Here is a 23,852-nt window from a genome sequence, read left to right on the forward strand (position 1 = left end):
TATACATTTTGGCAATTCATATTTTATTTGTAATACTATAATGTATTTATTATAATATAAACAAATATTTTATTAACGGTAAGGATATTAAAACATTAATGATCCTTCCGCAGGTTCACCTACGGAAACCTTGTTACGACTTTTACTTCCTCTAAATAATCAAGTTCGGTCAACTTTTGCGAAACAACCGTAACACGCAAGGCGTCACAGTGATCACGTCCGGAGACCTCACTAAATAATTCAATCGGTAGTAGCGACGGGCGGTGTGTACAAAGGGCAGGGACGTAATCAATGCGAGTTAATGACTCACACTTACTGGGAATTCCAAGTTCATGTGAACAGTTTCAGTTCACAATCCCAAGCATGAAAGTGGTTCAGCGGTTTACCCGGACCTCTCGGTCTAGGAAATACACGTTGATACTTTCATTGTAGCGCGCGTGCAGCCCAGGACATCTAAGGGCATCACAGACCTGTTATTGCTCAATCTCATTATTGCTAGACGCAATTTGTCCATTTAAGAAGCTAGTGTCCTTATAATGGGACAAACCAACAGGTACGGCTCCACTTATATAAACACATTCAAACACAATAAACATTTTACTGCCACCATGAATGAAGGCTATATAAGCTTCAACACCATAATCCTGAAGATATCTATTTAATATATTTGAGTCTCGTTCGTTATCGGAATTAACCAGACAAATCACTCCACGAACTAAGAACGGCCATGCACCACCACCCATAGATTCGAGAAAGAGCTATCAATCTGTCTTACACACTTATGTTCGGACCTGGTAAGTTTTCCCGTGTTGAGTCAAATTAAGCCGCAGGCTCCACTCCTGGTGGTGCCCTTCCGTCAATTCCTTTAAGTTTCAGCTTTGCAACCATACTTCCCCCGGAGCCCAAAAGCTTTGGTTTCCCGGGAAGCGACTGAGAGAGCCATAAAAGTAGCTACACCCAATTGCTAGCTGGCATCGTTTATGGTTAGAACTAGGGCGGTATCTGATCGCCTTCGAACCTCTAACTTTCGTTCTTGATTAATGAAAACATCTTTGGCAAATGCTTTCGCTTAAGTTAGTCTTACGACGGTCCAAGAATTTCACCTCTCGCGTCGTAATACTAATGCCCCCAAACTGCTTCTATTAATCATTACCTCTTGATCTGAAAACCAATGAAAGCAGAACAGAGGTCTTATTTCATTATCCCATGCACAGAATATTCAGGCATTTGAAGCCTGCTTTAAGCACTCTAATTTGTTCAAAGTAATTGTACCGGCCCACAATAACACTCGTTTAAGAGCACTAATGCAGGTTTTTAAATAGGAGGAACATATGAAAAAATACAAGTATCTAAGCACATGTAAGAACTCCACCGGTAATACGCTTACATACATAAAGGTATAGTACTAACCACAATTGTAAGTTGTACTACCCGTATGAAGCACAAGTTCAACTACGAACGTTTTAACCGCAACAACTTTAATATACGCTATTGGAGCTGGAATTACCGCGGCTGCTGGCACCAGACTTGCCCTCCAATTGGTCCTTGTTAAAGGATTTAAAGTGTACTCATTCCAATTACAGGGCCTCGGATATGAGTCCTGTATTGTTATTTTTCGTCACTACCTCCCCGAGCTGGGAGTGGGTAATTTACGCGCCTGCTGCCTTCCTTAGATGTGGTAGCCGTTTCTCAGGCTCCCTCTCCGGAATCGAACCCTGATTCCCCGTTACCCGTTGCAACCATGGTAGTCCTAGATACTACCATCAAAAGTTGATAGGGCAGACATTTGAAAGATCTGTCGTCGGTACAAGACCATACGATCTGCATGTTATCTAGAGTTCAACCAATATAACGATCTTGCGATCGCTTGGTTTTAGCCTAATAAAAGCACATGTTCCATAAGGTTCATGTTTTAATTGCATGTATTAGCTCTAGAATTACCACAGTTATCCAAGTAACTGTTAACGATCTAAGGAACCATAACTGATATAATGAGCCTTTTGCGGTTTCACTTTTAATTCGTGTGTACTTAGACATGCATGGCTTAATCTTTGAGACAAGCATATAACTACTGGCAGGATCAACCAGAATAATGTTTTTATTCATATTTCATTCATATTTTTTGAATAGAAATTAGCAATATATATGTTGTTATAGATTTTATTTCTATCGAATACGGCCATTTTTATATAGCATTCGTATACGTTTGTTTTCCAATTTATACTTGTTTCGCCACTAATAATAACAAGTTTTTATTGATGTCAAAAAGAATCATATTCTTTATAAACACAATATTTATTTTTCATATATTTTCTTTATATATGCACATTTCATTCTAAAATATCATTTTTGTTCGACATACATAATATATTGTATCCACACATGTACAATTTTTGTTTAACCAATATAAGATATTGAGTTAATCATTTGTATTTTGACGATAAATTTAAAATTTATCTATATATATCCATATAAGTCTCTGGTAATATATAAAATAGAACCGAGTGTATATATATAATTATTACTACTATATTTATTTCTTAAATAATATATACTTATATATTATTTATATATATACTCTTTATTATATATTATATAATTTCTTAAATAACTCTCTTAATAGCTATTTTTTATTATCAACAATATAAGTTGATATTAATATTGAAAATGTATTCATAATTACATTTTTATATTTCTTTGGTAGACTTTTATGTACTATTATTATTTAATAATACACATATAATATAAATCATGTTAGCCTACCTCCTAAAATTAACGATAAAATTCGGAAACAATTTGTTATTCTATGTACAATAGAAACTTGGCCTTTGTTTCAACGTTATTATCTTTGGGCTTAAAATATTAACCGCGGAGCCAAGTCTCGTATTCAAATAAATGAATAAAGAAACAAATTTGACGGATAATATCTTCTCTACTGACATATGTCAATAGCAGACGGCCGGCCCATTGACCATCCTATAGTAGTTTTTGGACACGCTGTCTCCCATTCGGGTATATTCAATTTACTTTGCCACTCACCCATATAGTGTTCTCTTATATAATAAGACAACGCACTTTTATATTCATTATATGGATATATTGCCTTCCTCATATTTGCCACACCACCTATAGTAGTTTTTGGACACGCTGTCTCCCATTCGGGTATATTCAATTTACTTTGCCACTCACCCATATAGTGTTCTCTTATATAATAAGAAAACGCACTTTTATTTTCATTATATGGATATATTGCCTTCCTCATATTTGCCACACCACCTATAGTAGTTTTTGGACACGCTGTCTCCCATTCGGGTATATTCAATTTACTTTGCCACTCACCCATATAGTGTTCTCTTATATAATAAGAAAACGCACTTTTATTTTCATTATATGGATATATTGCCTTCCTCATATTTGCCACACCACCTATAGTAGTTTTTGGACACGCTGTCTCCCATTCGGGTATATTCAATTCTCTTTGCCACTCACCCTTATAGTATTCTCTTATTTAATAAGAATACTAAAATACTTCTCATATTATAGATGTAATCTATTAACTTCTCAATATCCATACGGTTTATGTATGGTATTGACAAAATCCTATGCATTTGCATAAGATTTATTTTGCCACAATTTATAGTACTAGTGCCGCCCTCACTAGGTATAAATATCTCATTTCGCTAGTAGTGTATGGGCAAATTCTACTAGCTATTCTCATAAATATGTCACTTATATGCCATATCTATACAATTCATGCACTTTTATATGTATATTTGCTATATTATACATTATTATGCCTTATAGGTATTATACCTATAAGCCACATCCATACGATTGCTTAATATAAATATATGTATAATTTTTTATACATATTTTTTTTTATTTATGTATGGTTTTTTATTCATATCCATATACTGTATTCACTTTTATATGGATATGATTGGCGTTTTATATAGTATTGACAAAATCATAAGTTTGACCAATACGAGGAGAGGTCCGCCAACGACCACCTCCCTATAGGTGTTTTTGGACACGCTGTCTCCCATTCGACTGCTTACTATACTAGGGGCTACCCGCTCCGTATGATATTCTCTCATATAACAAGAGAATGCAAGAAATATTCGTATTTTATGAATATAATCCATTTATTTTTCAATATCCATACGTTTTACTTAGTTTTTTGTACGGTATTGACAAAATCCTATGCATTTGCATAAGATTTATTTTGCCACAATTTATAGTACTAGTGCCGCCCTCACTAGGTATAAATATCTCATTTCGCTAGTAGTGTATGGGCAAATTCTACTAGCTATTCTCATAAATATGTCACTTATATGCCATATCTATACAATTCATGCACTTTTATATGTATATTTGCTATATTATACATTATTATGCCTTATAGGTATTATACCTATAAGCCACATCCATACGATTGCTTAATATAAATATATGTATAATTTTTTATACATATTTTTTTTATTTATGTATGGTTTTTTATTCATATCCATATACTGTATTCACTTTTATATGGATATGATTGGCGTTTTATATAGTATTGACAAAATCATAAGTTTGACCAATACGAGGAGAGGTCCGCCAACGACCACCTCCCTATAGGTGTTTTTGGACACGCTGTCTCCCATTCGACTGCTTACTATACTAGGGGCTGCCCGCTCCGTATGATATTCTCTCGTATAACAAGAGAATGCAAGAAATATTCGTATTTTATGAATATAATCCATTTATTTTTCAATATCCATACGTTTTACTTAGTTTTTTGTACGGTATTGACAAAATCCTATGCATTTGCATAAGATTTATTTTGCCACAATTTATAGTACTAGTGCCGCCCTCACTAGGTATAAATATCTCATTTCGCTAGTAGTGTATGGGCAAATTCTACTAGCTATTCTCATAAATGCCTTCTTTATGCCATATCTATACAATTTATGCACTTTTATATGTATATTTGCTAATATTATACATTATTATGCCTTATAGGTATTATACCTATAAGCCATATACATACGATTTCATTTTTTTATTTATATATGGTTTTGTATTTATAACCATATACCGTATTTACTTTTATAAGGATATGATTGGCGTTTTATATAGTATTGACAAAATTATAAGTTTGACAAACACTTTTTTAAGTCTTTTAGTTAAAATTGTCATTTTTAATTGACTATCTAAACACTAGATATATTTGCACATGGAGCAAAGAGTATAAAAATTGGTCGCGTCACTAATAATATCGCGATACATTTTTACTACCATCAAAATACCACATACGTTTATATGTCCTCTTTATTTAATTTGGTTTCTAAACCTCAGGAATAGTTTTAATTATATGTGCGCTCTAAGTTGAATGAATTTCTTGAATCTCTTTACTTGAATTTCTAAGACTTAAAAATATTTATAAATAGATGTCCTATTGCATAATATTTTTTTATCGCTTCACTTATAAAATAACGATCCTGCCTTTCTACCTTTGAATAAACATTCATATAAACATGGAGAAAAAAACGTTCGCGTCACTAACAGTATGTGACGATAAAATTTTGCTAACATTAAAAGGAACATATTTTTATATGTCAACTCTTAGTTGAATTGGTCTATTGCTTAAGATTCTAGACCTTAGGAATATTTTTATATTATATGTTTGCCAATCTTCGCGTCACTAAAAAGATGACGATTCATATTGTTATTATTAGATGGTCGAGTTGTACTTATATTGATATGTTAATCAAATTGGTCTCTTACTTGAAAATCTAGACCTTAGGAATATTTTTATATTATATGTTTGCCAATCTTCGCGTCACTAATAAGATGACGATTCATATTATTATTAGATGGTCGAGTTGTACTTATATTGATATGTTAATCAAATTGGTCTCTTACTTGAAAATCTAGACCTTAGGAATATTTTTATATTATATGTTTGCCAATCTTCGCGTCACTAATAAGATGACGATTCATATTATTATTAGATGGTCGAGTTGTACTTATATTGATATGTTAATCAAATTGGTCTCTTACTTGAAAATCTAGACCTTAGGAATATTTTTATATTATATGTTTGCCAATCTTCGCGTCACTAATAAGATGACGATTCATATTGTTATTATTAGATGGTCGAGTTGTACTTATATTGATATGTTAATCAAATTGGTCTCTTACTTGAAAATCTAGACCTTAGGAATATTTTTATATTATATGTTTGCCAATCTTCGCGTCACTAATAAGATGACGATTCATATTGTTATTATTAGATGGTCGAGTTGTACTTATATTGATATGTTAATCAAATTGGTCTCTTACTTGAAAATCTAGACCTTAGGAATATTTTTATATTATATGTTTGCCAATCTTCGCGTCACTAATAAGATGACGATTCATATTGTTATTATTAGATGGTCGAGTTGTACTTATATTGATATGTTAATCAAATTGGTCTCTTACTTGAAAATCTAGACCTTAGGAATGTAATATATAAAGGATTAAAAATTCGCCACAAAGCCAAGCAAACAATCAATGCATACAAATAGATTGTTGGTTGAACTTTATATAAGAAGTTCAACACAACAAATAAATTATGCAATTTTATTATCGAATCATCAAGCAAAGGATAAGCTTCAGTGGATCGCAGTATGGCAGCTGCTCAACCACTTACAACACCTTGCCTGTTACAAAAGTCGTTTACAATTGATTCTAGGCTTTGTCATTGTATTAAATAATGCTTTTATATGTAACTAGCGCGGCATCAGGTGATCAAAGATCCTCCCAATTTACTATGTTACAAATTACATTGGCATCACATCCATTGTCGTTTAAAAAGTAAATTATAAACTTTAAATGGTTTAGAAGCCATACAATGCAAATTGCCCCTTATTTATCATTGCAGTCCAGCACGGATACGACCTTAGAGGCGTTCAGGCATAATCCAACGGACGTAGCGTCATACCACTGTTCGCTCGAACAAGTATTGTGCCATTGGTCCGTACCTGCGGTTCCTCTCGTACTACGCAGGAATGCTGTCGCAACAACGTTTTGTCATTAGTAGGGTAAAACTAACCTGTCTCACGACGGTCTAAACCCAGCTCACGTTCCCTTGCATGGGTGAACAATCCAACGCTTGGTGAATTTTGCTTCACAATGATAGGAAGAGCCGACATCGAAGGATCAAAAAGCGACGTCGCTATGAACGCTTGGCCGCCACAAGCCAGTTATCCCTATGGTAACTTTTCTGACACCTCTTGTTAAAAACTCTTTAAACCAAAAGGATCGATAGGCCGAGCTTTTGCTGTCCCTGTGTGTACTGAACACCGAGATCAAGTCAGCATTTGCCCTTTTGCTCTATGTGTGGTTTCTGTCCGCACTGAGCTGGCCTTGGGACACCTCCGTTATTATTTGAGAGATGTACCGCCCCAGTCAAACTCCCTACCTGGCAATGTCCTTGAATTGGATCATACCTGAGTAATTGGAGTTATACCAAATTTTCAAATCAAAAATACATAAATGCACCGTTTTATTAAAGAATTTGTTTGCGATTATATAACAAACTCGTGATACTTTGATCAAGAAGCTTGCATCAAAACCCAATACCATAAGATATAATAAATATATCCGTATAATGGCTAGGAAATGATACACGTTCCATTTAATCAAGTAAGTAAGGAAACAATAAGAGTAGTGGTATTTCATTGGCGATACCAAACCGAGGTCTAATATCTCCCACTTATTCTACACCTCTTATGTCTCCTTACACTGCCAGATTAGAGTCAAGCTCAAAAGGGTCTTCTTTCCCCGCTAATTATTCCAAGCCCGTTCCCTTGGCTGTGGTTTCGCTAGATAGTAGATAGGGACAGTAGGAATCTCGTTAATCCATTCATGCGCGTCACTAATTAGATGACGAGGCATTTGGCTACCTTAAGAGAGTCATAGTTACTCCCGCCGTTGACCCGCGCTTACTTGAATTTCTTCACTTTGACATTCAGAGCACTGGGCAGAAATCACATTGTGTCAACACCCGCTAGGGCCATCACAATGCTTTGTTTTAATTAGACAGTCGGATTCCCCAAGTCCGTGCCAGTTCTGAATTGATTGTTAATTGATAATCGTTATAATTAATAAGAACTAATTGGTTTAACCCAATTAGTATTCTTAAAAATTTTAGCAAGAAAGTTCCACAATTGGCTACGTAACTAAACTATCCGGGGAACAAGTAACTAACATAAATGCTAGAAACTCTATTTACCCAGAACGAGCACATAAACCATGTTATTGTTTCCCAATCAAGCCCGACTATCTCAATCTTCAGAGCCAATCCTTATCCCGAAGTTACGGATCTAATTTGCCGACTTCCCTTACCTACATTATTCTATCGACTAGAGACTCTTCACCTTGGAGACCAGCTGCGGATATTGGTACGGCCTGTTGAGAAGTTTGCGTGTCCCCACCATAAATTTTCAAGGTCCGAGGAGAAAATATCGACACAACAGTATATGTCATGCTCTTCTAGCCCATCTACCATATCTCTCTGCGAAAGACTTCCATGGTAGTACGGCTATAAAACAGAAAAGAAAACTCTTCCGATATCTCTCGACGGCTTCTTTATGGTCGTTCCTGTTGCCAGGATGAGCACGAGGCCCATATTTAATAACAAACGGATACTCAACAGGTTACGGAATTGGAACCGTATTCCCTTTCGTTCAAAATTATTCAAGTATATTAATTTAGCTAGATTTTATATAATATATATATTTGTTTGGCATTTGTATTTTACTTGAAAATTTTCGGCTTTCGCCTTGAACTTAGGACCGACTAACTCGTGATCAACCACTGTTCACACGAAACCCTTCTCCACTTCAGTCCTCCAAGGTCTCATTCGATTATTTGCTACTACCACCAAGATCTGTACCAATGGCAGCTCCATGCAGGCTTACGCCAAACACTTCTACGCATACCATTGTACCTTCCTACTCACTAAAGTTTCAAAATTTATATTACAAGTAATATAAATCATCTACTTTAGCGGTAATGTATAGGTATACAACTTAAGCGCCATCCATTTTAAGGGCTAGTTGCTTCGGCAGGTGAGTTGTTACACACTCCTTAGCGGATTTCGACTTCCATGATCACCGTCCTGCTGTTTTAAGCAACCAACGCCTTTCATGGTATCTGCATGAGTTGTTAATTTGGGCACCGTAACATTACGTTTGGTTCATCCCACAGCGCCAGTTCTGCTTACCAAAAGTGGCCCACTGGGCACATTATATCATAACCTTGAACTTCATATCAAGAAAGTTAAGGTTCTTACCCATTTAAAGTTTGAGAATAGGTTAAGATCGTTTCGACCCTAAGGCCTCTAATCATTCGCTTTACCAGATAAGATTATTTTATATAATATTAAAATGCACCAGCTATCCTGAGGGAAACTTCGGAAGGAACCAGCTACTAGATGGTTCGATTGGTCTTTCGCCCCTATACTCAATTCTGACAATCGATTTGCACGTCAGAACTGTTTCGGTCTTCCATCAGGGTTTCCCCTGACTTCAACCTGATCAAGTATAGTTCACCATCTTTCGGGTCACAGCATATATGCTCAAGGTACGTTCCAGTTAGAGGCATAAATAATATAAATATCATTATACATAACTATATAGAACGCCCCGGGATTGTGTTAATTAGCTATAAATAGTTAAAAAACTAATCCCATTATTAGTCAAGTTAATTACGCTATTAGGTTTATATCCCAATAACTTGCACATATGTTAGACTCCTTGGTCCGTGTTTCAAGACGGGTCCCGAAGGTATCCTGAATCTTTCGCATTGTTAATCCTACAAGTGCATATAATAAACACAAAAATCAATGATAATTATGCCATTATATAATTCCGAAAAATTAACGCACTGTATTCATATAAATCTATCAGCACTTTATCAAATTAATAACATTTATTCTGTGTTAAAATGCAAGCAAATTAATTTGAATAAACTATAAGTTATATTTTATGATAAATTTGGTATGCTAATAGATTACAATGTCCTTATATGGAAAAAATGCACACTATTATCATAATATTGTTTAAATATTACAATTCTAATGATGAATTTTCCATAACGGATATTCAGGTTCATCGGGCTTAACCTCTAAGCAGTTTCACGTACTGTTTAACTCTCTATTCAGAGTTCTTTTCAACTTTCCCTCACGGTACTTGTTTACTATCGGTCTCATGGTTATATTTAGTTTTAGATGGAGTTTACCACCCACTTAGTGCTGCACTATCAAGCAACACGACTCTTTGGAAACATCATCTAGTAATCATTAACGTTATACGGGCCTGGCACCCTCTATGGGTAAATGGCCTCATTTAAGAAGGACTTAAATCGTTAATTTCTCATACTAGAATATTGACGCTCCATACACTGCATCTCACATTTGCCATATAGACAAAGTGACTTAGTGCTGAACTGATTTCTTTTCGCTCGCCGCTACTAAGAAAATCCTTGTTAGTTTCTTTTCCTCCCCTAATTAATATGCTTAAATTCAGGGGGTAGTCCCATATGAGTTGAGGTTGTGTATAACTTTTATATGCAATTAATTCTTTATATATAATGATAAAACATTTTATTAAATTCGTTATATTAATAATATCTGTATATAAATGGCATTTGTTTGATTTAACGAATCAACGAAGAACAATAATATTGTCAACGGTTTTCTATTTTCTAATCATTAATAAGAGACAATTCTAGATAAATTTTTATGCTAGACATTTCTCAGTATCATTTGATTGAAAAAGAAAATATTTCTCTTCGTTTTTCACATTCAAATTATTTACTAATGTGAGATAATGTTTTTCATATATTTTTTAATATTATGAATAAAATAATTAAATTATTATTATCCAATAATATACCATATGCTTATAAAATTTCATTATAAAATTTGTATAAGCAACTTAATTAGCATAGTCTTACAACCCTCAACCATATGTAGTCCAAGCAGCACTATAAAATTAATTAAAGTACATAACAGCATGGACTGCGATATGCGTTCAAAATGTCGATGTTCATGTGTCCTGCAGTTCACACGATGACGCACAGTTTGCTGCGTTCTTCATCGACCCATGAGCCGAGTGATCCACCGCTTAGAGTTTTATAAATTGGTTTCTTAATTTTGTCAAATATGTTTTTATTGAAAGAAATTAAAAATACACCATTTTACTGGCATATATCAATTCCTTCAATAAATTTATTTTTATACCTAAAACGAATGCTGCGAAATGTCTTAGTTTTATATAACCAATATATATCAAAGTATTTCTTTTTAAATTGCATTTATTGTAAATAAATATATATATATATATATATTAATACTTTTTTAGCGATATAAATTGAAATTTATATAAAACATTAACCTGTATAAAACCAGGTACAACATTGTACATTTTAGGTTGTTGCATTATCCAATGTATGCGCATAACTGAGATGAACAATACATATCGCAACGCGTGTATATTATGGTCCATATACACACAGTATTTTAATTGTGTTTATATACAATAATAATTTAATATTATTATTTTAATAATTCGATTTGCTTGTTCGAATTTTTATTTGTTTGTTTTGGCTGCTTATTATTTCTCTCATATGTATTAAATACAATATATAATTTTAATATTTGCATTATTTCGATTTGCTTGTTCGAAATTTCATTTGATCTATATTAGATCATATACATTTTGGCAATTCATATTTTATTTGTATTACTATAATGTATTTATTATAATATAAACAAATATTTTATTAACGGTAAGGATATACAATAATAATTTAATATTATTATTTTAATAATTCGATTTGCTTGTTCGAATTTTTATTTGTTTGCTTTGGCTGCTTATTATTTCTCTCATATGTATTAAATACAATATATAATTTTAATATTTGCATTATTTCGATTTGCTTGTTCGAAATTTTATTTGATCTATATTAGATCTCATATACATTTTGGCAATTCATATTTTATTTGTATTATTATAATGTATTTATTATAATATAAACAAATATTTTATTAACGGTAAGGATATACAATAATAATTTAATATTATTATTTTAATAATTCGATTTGCTTGTTCGAATTTTTATTTGTTTGCTTTGGCTGCTTATTAATTTCTCTCATATGTATTAAATACAATATATAATTTTAATATTTGCATTATTTCGATTTGCTTGTTCGAAATTTCATTTGATCTATAATAGATCTCATATACATTTTGGCAATTCATATTTTATTTGTAATACTATAATGTATTTATTATAATATAAACAAATATTTTATTAACGGTAAGGATATTAAAACATTAATGATCCTTCCGCAGGTTCACCTACGGAAACCTTGTTACGACTTTTACTTCCTCTAAATAATCAAGTTCGGTCAACTTTTGCGAAACAACCGTAACACGCAAGGCGTCACAGTGATCACGTCCGGAGACCTCACTAAATAATTCAATCGGTAGTAGCGACGGGCGGTGTGTACAAAGGGCAGGGACGTAATCAATGCGAGTTAATGACTCACACTTACTGGGAATTCCAAGTTCATGTGAACAGTTTCAGTTCACAATCCCAAGCATGAAAGTGGTTCAGCGGTTTACCCGGACCTCTCGGTCTAGGAAATACACGTTGATACTTTCATTGTAGCGCGCGTGCAGCCCAGGACATCTAAGGGCATCACAGACCTGTTATTGCTCAATCTCATTATTGCTAGACGCAATTTGTCCATTTAAGAAGCTAGTGTCCTTATAATGGGACAAACCAACAGGTACGGCTCCACTTATATAAACACATTCAAACACAATAAACATTTTACTGCCACCATGAATGAAGGCTATATAAGCTTCAACACCATAATCCTGAAGATATCTATTTAATATATTTGAGTCTCGTTCGTTATCGGAATTAACCAGACAAATCACTCCACGAACTAAGAACGGCCATGCACCACCACCCATAGATTCGAGAAAGAGCTATCAATCTGTCTTACACACTTATGTTCGGACCTGGTAAGTTTTCCCGTGTTGAGTCAAATTAAGCCGCAGGCTCCACTCCTGGTGGTGCCCTTCCGTCAATTCCTTTAAGTTTCAGCTTTGCAACCATACTTCCCCCGGAGCCCAAAAGCTTTGGTTTCCCGGGAAGCGACTGAGAGAGCCATAAAAGTAGCTACACCCAATTGCTAGCTGGCATCGTTTATGGTTAGAACTAGGGCGGTATCTGATCGCCTTCGAACCTCTAACTTTCGTTCTTGATTAATGAAAACATCTTTGGCAAATGCTTTCGCTTAAGTTAGTCTTACGACGGTCCAAGAATTTCACCTCTCGCGTCGTAATACTAATGCCCCCAAACTGCTTCTATTAATCATTACCTCTTGATCTGAAAACCAATGAAAGCAGAACAGAGGTCTTATTTCATTATCCCATGCACAGAATATTCAGGCATTTGAAGCCTGCTTTAAGCACTCTAATTTGTTCAAAGTAATTGTACCGGCCCACAATAACACTCGTTTAAGAGCACTAATGCAGGTTTTTAAATAGGAGGAACATATGAAAAAATACAAGTATCTAAGCACATGTAAGAACTCCACCGGTAATACGCTTACATACATAAAGGTATAGTACTAACCACAATTGTAAGTTGTACTACCCGTATGAAGCACAAGTTCAACTACGAACGTTTTAACCGCAACAACTTTAATATACGCTATTGGAGCTGGAATTACCGCGGCTGCTGGCACCAGACTTGCCCTCCAATTGGTCCTTGTTAAAGGATTTAAAGTGTACTCATTCCAATTACAGGGCCTCGGATATGAGTCCTGTATTGTTATTTTTCGTCACTACCTCCCCGAGCTGGGAGTGGGTAATTTACGCGCCTGCTGCCTTCCTTAGATGTGGTAGCCGTTTCTCAGGCTCCCTCTCCGGAATCGAACCCTGATTCCCCGTTACCCGTTGCAACCATGGTAGTCCTAGATACTACCATCAAAAGTTGATAGGGCAGACATTTGAAAGATCTGTCGTCGGTACAAGACCATACGATCTGCATGTTATCTAGAGTTCAACCAATATAACGATCTTGCGATCGCTTGGTTTTAGCCTAATAAAAGCACATGTTCCATAAGGTTCATGTTTTAATTGCATGTATTAGCTCTAGAATTACCACAGTTATCCAAGTAACTGTTAACGATCTAAGGAACCATAACTGATATAATGAGCCTTTTGCGGTTTCACTTTTAATTCGTGTGTACTTAGACATGCATGGCTTAATCTTTGAGACAAGCATATAACTACTGGCAGGATCAACCAGAATAATGTTTTTATTCATATTTCATTCATATTTTTTGAATAGAAATTAGCAATATATATGTTGTTATAGATTTTATTTCTATCGAATACGGCCATTTTTATATAGCATTCGTATACGTTTGTTTTCCAATTTATACTTGTTTCGCCACTAATAATAACAAGTTTTTATTGATGTCAAAAAGAATCATATTCTTTATAAACACAATATTTATTTTTCATATATTTTCTTTATATATGCACATTTCATTCTAAAATATCATTTTTGTTCGACATACATAATATATTGTATCCACACATGTACAATTTTTGTTTAACCAATATAAGATATTGAGTTAATCATTTGTATTTTGACGATAAATTTAAAATTTATCTATATATATCCATATAAGTCTCTGGTAATATATAAAATAGAACCGAGTGTATATATATAATTATTACTACTATATTTATTTCTTAAATAATATATACTTATATATTATTTATATATATACTCTTTATTATATATTATATAATTTCTTAAATAACTCTCTTAATAGCTATTTTTTATTATCAACAATATAAGTTGATATTAATATTGAAAATGTATTCATAATTACATTTTTATATTTCTTTGGTAGACTTTTATGTACTATTATTATTTAATAATACACATATAATATAAATCATGTTAGCCTACCTCCTAAAATTAACGATAAAATTCGGAAACAATTTGTTATTCTATGTACAATAGAAACTTGGCCTTTGTTTCAACGTTATTATCTTTGGGCTTAAAATATTAACCGCGGAGCCAAGTCTCGTATTCAAATAAATGAATAAAGAAACAAATTTGACGGATAATATCTTCTCTACTGACATATGTCAATAGCAGACGGCCGGCCCATTGACCATCCTATAGTAGTTTTTGGACACGCTGTCTCCCATTCGGGTATATTCAATTTACTTTGCCACTCACCCATATAGTGTTCTCTTATATAATAAGACAACGCACTTTTATATTCATTATATGGATATATTGCCTTCCTCATATTTGCCACACCACCTATAGTAGTTTTTGGACACGCTGTCTCCCATTCGGGTATATTCAATTTACTTTGCCACTCACCCATATAGTGTTCTCTTATATAATAAGAAAACGCACTTTTATTTTCATTATATGGATATATTGCCTTCCTCATATTTGCCACACCACCTATAGTAGTTTTTGGACACGCTGTCTCCCATTCGGGTATATTCAATTTACTTTGCCACTCACCCATATAGTGTTCTCTTATATAATAAGAAAACGCACTTTTATTTTCATTATATGGATATATTGCCTTCCTCATATTTGCCACACCACCTATAGTAGTTTTTGGACACGCTGTCTCCCATTCGGGTATATTCAATTCTCTTTGCCACTCACCCTTATAGTATTCTCTTATTTAATAAGAATACTAAAATACTTCTCATATTATAGATGTAATCTATTAACTTCTCAATATCCATACGGTTTATGTATGGTATTGACAAAATCCTATGCATTTGCATAAGATTTATTTTGCCACAATTTATAGTACTAGTGCCGCCCTCACTAGGTATAAATATCTCATTTCGCTAGTAGTGTATGGGCAAATTCTACTAGCTATTCTCATAAATATGTCACTTATATGCCATATCTATACAATTCATGCACTTTTATATGTATATTTGCTATATTATACATTATTATGCCTTATAGGTATTATACCTATAAGCCACATCCATACGATTGCTTAATATAAATATATGTATAATTTTTTATACATATTTTTTTTTATTTATGTATGGTTTTTTATTCATATCCATATACTGTATTCACTTTTATATGGATATGATTGGCGTTTTATATAGTATTGACAAAATCATAAGTTTGACCAATACGAGGAGAGGTCCGCCAACGACCACCTCCCTATAGGTGTTTTTGGACACGCTGTCTCCCATTCGACTGCTTACTATACTAGGGGCTACCCGCTCCGTATGATATTCTCTCATATAACAAGAGAATGCAAGAAATATTCGTATTTTATGAATATAATCCATTTATTTTTCAATATCCATACGTTTTACTTAGTTTTTTGTACGGTATTGACAAAATCCTATGCATTTGCATAAGATTTATTTTGCCACAATTTATAGTACTAGTGCCGCCCTCACTAGGTATAAATATCTCATTTCGCTAGTAGTGTATGGGCAAATTCTACTAGCTATTCTCATAAATATGTCACTTATATGCCATATCTATACAATTCATGCACTTTTATATGTATATTTGCTATATTATACATTATTATGCCTTATAGGTATTATACCTATAAGCCACATCCATACGATTGCTTAATATAAATATATGTATAATTTTTTATACATATTTTTTTTTATTTATGTATGGTTTTTTATTCATATCCATATACTGTATTCACTTTTATATGGATATGATTGGCGTTTTATATAGTATTGACAAAATCATAAGTTTGACCAATACGAGGAGAGGTCCGCCAACGACCACCTCCCTATAGGTGTTTTTGGACACGCTGTCTCCCATTCGACTGCTTACTATACTAGGGGCTGCCCGCTCCGTATGATATTCTCTCGTATAACAAGAGAATGCAAGAAATATTCGTATTTTATGAATATAATCCATTTATTTTTCAATATCCATACGTTTTACTTAGTTTTTTGTACGGTATTGACAAAATCCTATGCATTTGCATAAGATTTATTTTGCCACAATTTATAGTACTAGTGCCGCCCTCACTAGGTATAAATATCTCATTTCGCTAGTAGTGTATGGGCAAATTCTACTAGCTATTCTCATAAATGCCTTCTTTATGCCATATCTATACAATTTATGCACTTTTATATGTATATTTGCTAATATTATACATTATTATGCCTTATAGGTATTATACCTATAAGCCATATACATACGATTTCATTTTTTTATTTATATATGGTTTTGTATTTATAACCATATACCGTATTTACTTTTATAAGGATATGATTGGCGTTTTATATAGTATTGACAAAATTATAAGTTTGACAAACACTTTTTTAAGTCTTTTAGTTAAAATTGTCATTTTTAATTGACTATCTAAACACTAGATATATTTGCACATGGAGCAAAGAGTATAAAAATTGGTCGCGTCACTAATAATATCGCGATACATTTTTACTACCATCAAAATACCACATACGTTTATATGTCCTCTTTATTTAATTTGGTTTCTAAACCTCAGGAATAGTTTTAATTATATGTGCGCTCTAAGTTGAATGAATTTCTTGAATCTCTTTACTTGAATTTCTAAGACTTAAAAATATTTATAAATAGATGTCCTATTGCATAATATTTTTTTATCGCTTCACTTATAAAATAACGATCCTGCCTTTCTACCTTTGAATAAACATTCATATAAACATGGAGAAAAAAACGTTCGCGTCACTAACAGTATGTGACGATAAAATTTTGCTAACATTAAAAGGAACATATTTTTATATGTCAACTCTTAGTTGAATTGGTCTATTGCTTAAGATTCTAGACCTTAGGAATATTTTTATATTATATGTTTGCCAATCTTCGCGTCACTAAAAAGATGACGATTCATATTGTTATTATTAGATGGTCGAGTTGTACTTATATTGATATGTTAATCAAATTGGTCTCTTACTTGAAAATCTAGACCTTAGGAATATTTTTATATTATATGTTTGCCAATCTTCGCGTCACTAATAAGATGACGATTCATATTATTATTAGATGGTCGAGTTGTACTTATATTGATATGTTAATCAAATTGGTCTCTTACTTGAAAATCTAGACCTTAGGAATATTTTTATATTATATGTTTGCCAATCTTCGCGTCACTAATAAGATGACGATTCATATTATTATTAGATGGTCGAGTTGTACTTATATTGATATGTTAATCAAATTGGTCTCTTACTTGAAAATCTAGACCTTAGGAATATTTTTATATTATATGTTTGCCAATCTTCGCGTCACTAATAAGATGACGATTCATATTGTTATTATTAGATGGTCGAGTTGTACTTATATTGATATGTTAATCAAATTGGTCTCTTACTTGAAAATCTAGACCTTAGGAATGTAATATATAAAGGATTAAAAATTCGCCACAAAGCCAAGCAAACAATCAATGCATACAAATAGATTGTTGGTTGAACTTTATATAAGAAGTTCAACACAACAAATAAATTATGCAATTTTATTATCGAATCATCAAGCAAAGGATAAGCTTCAGTGGATCGCAGTATGGCAGCTGCTCAACCACTTACAACACCTTGCCTGTTACAAAAGTCGTTTACAATTGATTCTAGGCTTTGTCATTGTATTAAATAATGCTTTTATATGTAACTAGCGCGGCATCAGGTGATCAAAGATCCTCCCAATTTACTATGTTACAAATTACATTGGCATCACATCCATTGTCGTTTAAAAAGTAAATTATAAACTTTAAATGGTTTAGAAGCCATACAATGCAAATTGCCCCTTATTTATCATTGCAGTCCAGCACGGATACGACCTTAGAGGCGTTCAGGCATAATCCAACGGACGTAGCGTCATACCACTGTTCGCTCGAACAAGTATTGTGCCATTGGTCCGTACCTGCGGTTCCTCTCGTACTACGCAGGAATGCTGTCGCAACAACGTTTTGTCATTAGTAGGGTAAAACTAACCTGTCTCACGACGGTCTAAACCCAGCTCACGTTCCCTTGCATGGGTGAACAATCCAACGCTTGGTGAATTTTGCTTCACAATGATAGGAAGAGCCGACATCGAAGGATCAAAAAGCGACGTCGCTATGAACGCTTGGCCGCCACAAGCCAGTTATCCCTATGGTAACTTTTCTGACACCTCTTGTTAAAAACTCTTTAAACCAAAAGGATCGATAGGCCGAGCTTTTGCTGTCCCTGTGTGTACTGAACACCGAGATCAAGTCAGCATTTGCCCTTTTGCTCTATGTGTGGTTTCTGTCCGCACTGAGCTGGCCTTGGGACACCTCCGTTATTATTTGAGAGATGTACCGCCCCAGTCAAACTCCCTACCTGGCAATGTCCTTGAATTGGATCATACCTGAGTAATTGGAGTTATACCAAATTTTCAAATCAAAAATACATAAATGCACCGTTTTATTAAAGAATTTGTTTGCGATTATATAACAAACTCGTGATACTTTGATCAAGAAGCTTGCATCAAAACCCAATACCATAAGATATAATAAATATATCCGTATAATGGCTAGGAAATGATACACGTTCCATTTAATCAAGTAAGTAAGGAAACAATAAGAGTAGTGGTATTTCATTGGCGATACCAAACCGAGGTCTAATATCTCCCACTTATTCTACACCTCTTATGTCTCCTTACACTGCCAGATTAGAGTCAAGCTCAAAAGGGTCTTCTTTCCCCGCTAATTATTCCAAGCCCGTTCCCTTGGCTGTGGTTTCGCTAGATAGTAGATAGGGACAGTAGGAATCTCGTTAATCCATTCATGCGCGTCACTAATTAGATGACGAGGCATTTGGCTACCTTAAGAGAGTCATAGTTACTCCCGCCGTTGACCCGCGCTTACTTGAATTTCTTCACTTTGACATTCAGAGCACTGGGCAGAAATCACATTGTGTCAACACCCGCTAGGGCCATCACAATGCTTTGTTTTAATTAGACAGTCGGATTCCCCAAGTCCGTGCCAGTTCTGAATTGATTGTTAATTGATAATCGTTATAATTAATAAGAACTAATTGGTTTAACCCAATTAGTATTCTTAAAAATTTTAGCAAGAAAGTTCCACAATTGGCTACGTAACTAAACTATCCGGGGAACAAGTAACTAACATAAATGCTAGAAACTCTATTTACCCAGAACGAGCACATAAACCATGTTATTGTTTCCCAATCAAGCCCGACTATCTCAATCTTCAGAGCCAATCCTTATCCCGAAGTTACGGATCTAATTTGCCGACTTCCCTTACCTACATTATTCTATCGACTAGAGACTCTTCACCTTGGAGACCAGCTGCGGATATTGGTACGGCCTGTTGAGAAGTTTGCGTGTCCCCACCATAAATTTTCAAGGTCCGAGGAGAAAATATCGACACAACAGTATATGTCATGCTCTTCTAGCCCATCTACCATATCTCTCTGCGAAAGACTTCCATGGTAGTACGGCTATAAAACAGAAAAGAAAACTCTTCCGATATCTCTCGACGGCTTCTTTATGGTCGTTCCTGTTGCCAGGATGAGCACGAGGCCCATATTTAATAACAAACGGATACTCAACAGGTTACGGAATTGGAACCGTATTCCCTTTCGTTCAAAATTATTCAAGTATATTAATTTAGCTAGATTTTATATAATATATATATTTGTTTGGCATTTGTATTTTACTTGAAAATTTTCGGCTTTCGCCTTGAACTTAGGACCGACTAACTCGTGATCAACCACTGTTCACACGAAACCCTTCTCCACTTCAGTCCTCCAAGGTCTCATTCGATTATTTGCTACTACCACCAAGATCTGTACCAATGGCAGCTCCATGCAGGCTTACGCCAAACACTTCTACGCATACCATTGTACCTTCCTACTCACTAAAGTTTCAAAATTTATATTACAAGTAATATAAATCATCTACTTTAGCGGTAATGTATAGGTATACAACTTAAGCGCCATCCATTTTAAGGGCTAGTTGCTTCGGCAGGTGAGTTGTTACACACTCCTTAGCGGATTTCGACTTCCATGATCACCGTCCTGCTGTTTTAAGCAACCAACGCCTTTCATGGTATCTGCATGAGTTGTTAATTTGGGCACCGTAACATTACGTTTGGTTCATCCCACAGCGCCAGTTCTGCTTACCAAAAGTGGCCCACTGGGCACATTATATCATAACCTTGAACTTCATATCAAGAAAGTTAAGGTTCTTACCCATTTAAAGTTTGAGAATAGGTTAAGATCGTTTCGACCCTAAGGCCTCTAATCATTCGCTTTACCAGATAAGATTATTTTATATAATATTAAAATGCACCAGCTATCCTGAGGGAAACTTCGGAAGGAACCAGCTACTAGATGGTTCGATTGGTCTTTCGCCCCTATACTCAATTCTGACAATCGATTTGCACGTCAGAACTGTTTCGGTCTTCCATCAGGGTTTCCCCTGACTTCAACCTGATCAAGTATAGTTCACCATCTTTCGGGTCACAGCATATATGCTCAAGGTACGTTCCAGTTAGAGGCATAAATAATATAAATATCATTATACATAACTATATAGAACGCCCCGGGATTGTGTTAATTAGCTATAAATAGTTAAAAAACTAATCCCATTATTAGTCAAGTTAATTACGCTATTAGGTTTATATCCCAATAACTTGCACATATGTTAGACTCCTTGGTCCGTGTTTCAAGACGGGTCCCGAAGGTATCCTGAATCTTTCGCATTGTTAATCCTACAAGTGCATATAATAAACACAAAAATCAATGATAATTATGCCATTATATAATTCCGAAAAATTAACGCACTGTATTCATATAAATCTATCAGCACTTTATCAAATTAATAACATTTATTCTGTGTTAAAATGCAAGCAAATTAATTTGAATAAACTATAAGTTATATTTTATGATAAATTTGGTATGCTAATAGATTACAATGTCCTTATATGGAAAAAATGCACACTATTATCATAATATTGTTTAAATATTACAATTCTAATGATGAATTTTCCATAACGGATATTCAGGTTCATCGGGCTTAACCTCTAAGCAGTTTCACGTACTGTTTAACTCTCTATTCAGAGTTCTTTTCAACTTTCCCTCACGGTACTTGTTTACTATCGGTCTCATGGTTATATTTAGTTTTAGATGGAGTTTACCACCCACTTAGTGCTGCACTATCAAGCAACACGACTCTTTGGAAACATCATCTAGTAATCATTAACGTTATACGGGCCTGGCACCCTCTATGGGTAAATGGCCTCATTTAAGAAGGACTTAAATCGTTAATTTCTCATACTAGAATATTGACGCTCCATACACTGCATCTCACATTTGCCATATAGACAAAGTGACTTAGTGCTGAACTGATTTCTTTTCGCTCGCCGCTACTAAGAAAATCCTTGTTAGTTTCTTTTCCTCCCCTAATTAATATGCTTAAATTCAGGGGGTAGTCCCATATGAGTTGAGGTTGTGTATAACTTTTATATGCAATTAATTCTTTATATATAATGATAAAACATTTTATTAAATTCGTTATATTAATAATATCTGTATATAAATGGCATTTGTTTGATTTAACGAATCAACGAAGAACAATAATATTGTCAACGGTTTTCTATTTTCTAATCATTAATAAGAGACAATTCTAGATAAATTTTTATGCTAGACATTTCTCAGTATCATTTGATTGAAAAAGAAAATATTTCTCTTCGTTTTTCACATTCAAATTATTTACTAATGTGAGATAATGTTTTTCATATATTTTTTAATATTATGAATAAAATAATTAAATTATTATTATCCAATAATATACCATATGCTTATAAAATTTCATTATAAAATTTGTATAAGCAACTTAATTAGCATAGTCTTACAACCCTCAACCATATGTAGTCCAAGCAGCACTATAAAATTAATTAAAGTACATAACAGCATGAACTGCGATATGCGTTCAAAATGTCGATGTTCATGTGTCCTGCAGTTCACACGATGACGCACAGTTTGCTGCGTTCTTCATCGACCCATGAGCCGAGTGATCCACCGCTTAGAGTTTTATAAATTGGTTTCTTAATTTGTCAAATATGTTTTTATTGAAAGAAATTAAAAATACACCATTTTACTGGCATATATCAATTCCTTCAATAAATTTATTTTTATACCTAAAACGAATGCTGCGAAATGTCTTAGTTTTATATAACCAATATATATCAAAGTATTTCTTTTTAAATTGCATTTATTGTAAATAAATATATATATATATATATTAATACTTTTTTAGCGATATAAATTGAAATTATATATAAAACATTAACCTGTATAAAACCAGGTACAACATTGTACATTTTAGGTTGTTGCATTATCCAATGTATGCGCATAACTGAGATGAACAATACATATCGCAACGCGTGTATATTATGGTCCATATACACACAGTATTTTAATTGTGTTTATATACAATAATAATTTAATATTATTATTTTAATAATTCGATTTGCTTGTTCGAATTTTTATTTGTTTGTTTTGGCTGCTTATTATTTCTCTCATATGTATTAAATACAATATATAATTTTAATATTTGCATTATTTCGATTTGCTTGTTCGAAATTTCATTTGATCTATATTAGATCATATACATTTTGGCAATTCATATTTTATTTGTATTACTATAATGTATTTATTATAATATAAACAAATATTTTATTAACGGTAAGGATATACAATAATAATTTAATATTATTATTT

At 33.6% G+C, this 23,852-nt stretch overlaps 6 non-coding genes across 6 annotated transcripts; all 6 read right to left on the reverse strand.

Moving 5' to 3' along the window:
- Positions 1-96: 96 nt before the first annotated feature.
- LOC127012246 (small subunit ribosomal RNA) lies at positions 97-2,091 on the reverse strand. The gene has a single exon (XR_007765759.1). It is a non-coding gene; the product is annotated as a small subunit ribosomal RNA (ribosomal RNA).
- A 4,524-nt stretch (positions 2,092-6,615) lies between these two features.
- On the reverse strand, positions 6,616-10,586 carry LOC127012253 (large subunit ribosomal RNA). Its single transcript, XR_007765766.1, has one exon. It is a non-coding gene; the product is annotated as a large subunit ribosomal RNA (ribosomal RNA).
- A 402-nt stretch (positions 10,587-10,988) lies between these two features.
- Positions 10,989-11,167, reverse strand: LOC127012238 (5.8S ribosomal RNA). The gene has a single exon (XR_007765751.1). It is a non-coding gene; the product is annotated as a 5.8S ribosomal RNA (ribosomal RNA).
- Positions 11,168-12,372: 1,205 nt separating this feature from the next.
- Positions 12,373-14,367, reverse strand: LOC127012247 (small subunit ribosomal RNA). The gene has a single exon (XR_007765760.1). It is a non-coding gene; the product is annotated as a small subunit ribosomal RNA (ribosomal RNA).
- A 4,243-nt stretch (positions 14,368-18,610) lies between these two features.
- LOC127012254 (large subunit ribosomal RNA) lies at positions 18,611-22,581 on the reverse strand. Its single transcript, XR_007765767.1, has one exon. It is a non-coding gene; the product is annotated as a large subunit ribosomal RNA (ribosomal RNA).
- Positions 22,582-22,983: 402 nt separating this feature from the next.
- On the reverse strand, positions 22,984-23,162 carry LOC127012239 (5.8S ribosomal RNA). Its single transcript, XR_007765752.1, has one exon. It is a non-coding gene; the product is annotated as a 5.8S ribosomal RNA (ribosomal RNA).
- Positions 23,163-23,852: the final 690 nt, after the last annotated feature.

Source organism: Drosophila biarmipes, unplaced genomic scaffold, assembly GCF_025231255.1.
Source record: "Drosophila biarmipes strain raj3 unplaced genomic scaffold, RU_DBia_V1.1 ptg000036l, whole genome shotgun sequence".
NCBI classification, from domain to species: Eukaryota; Metazoa; Arthropoda; class Insecta; order Diptera; family Drosophilidae; genus Drosophila; species Drosophila biarmipes.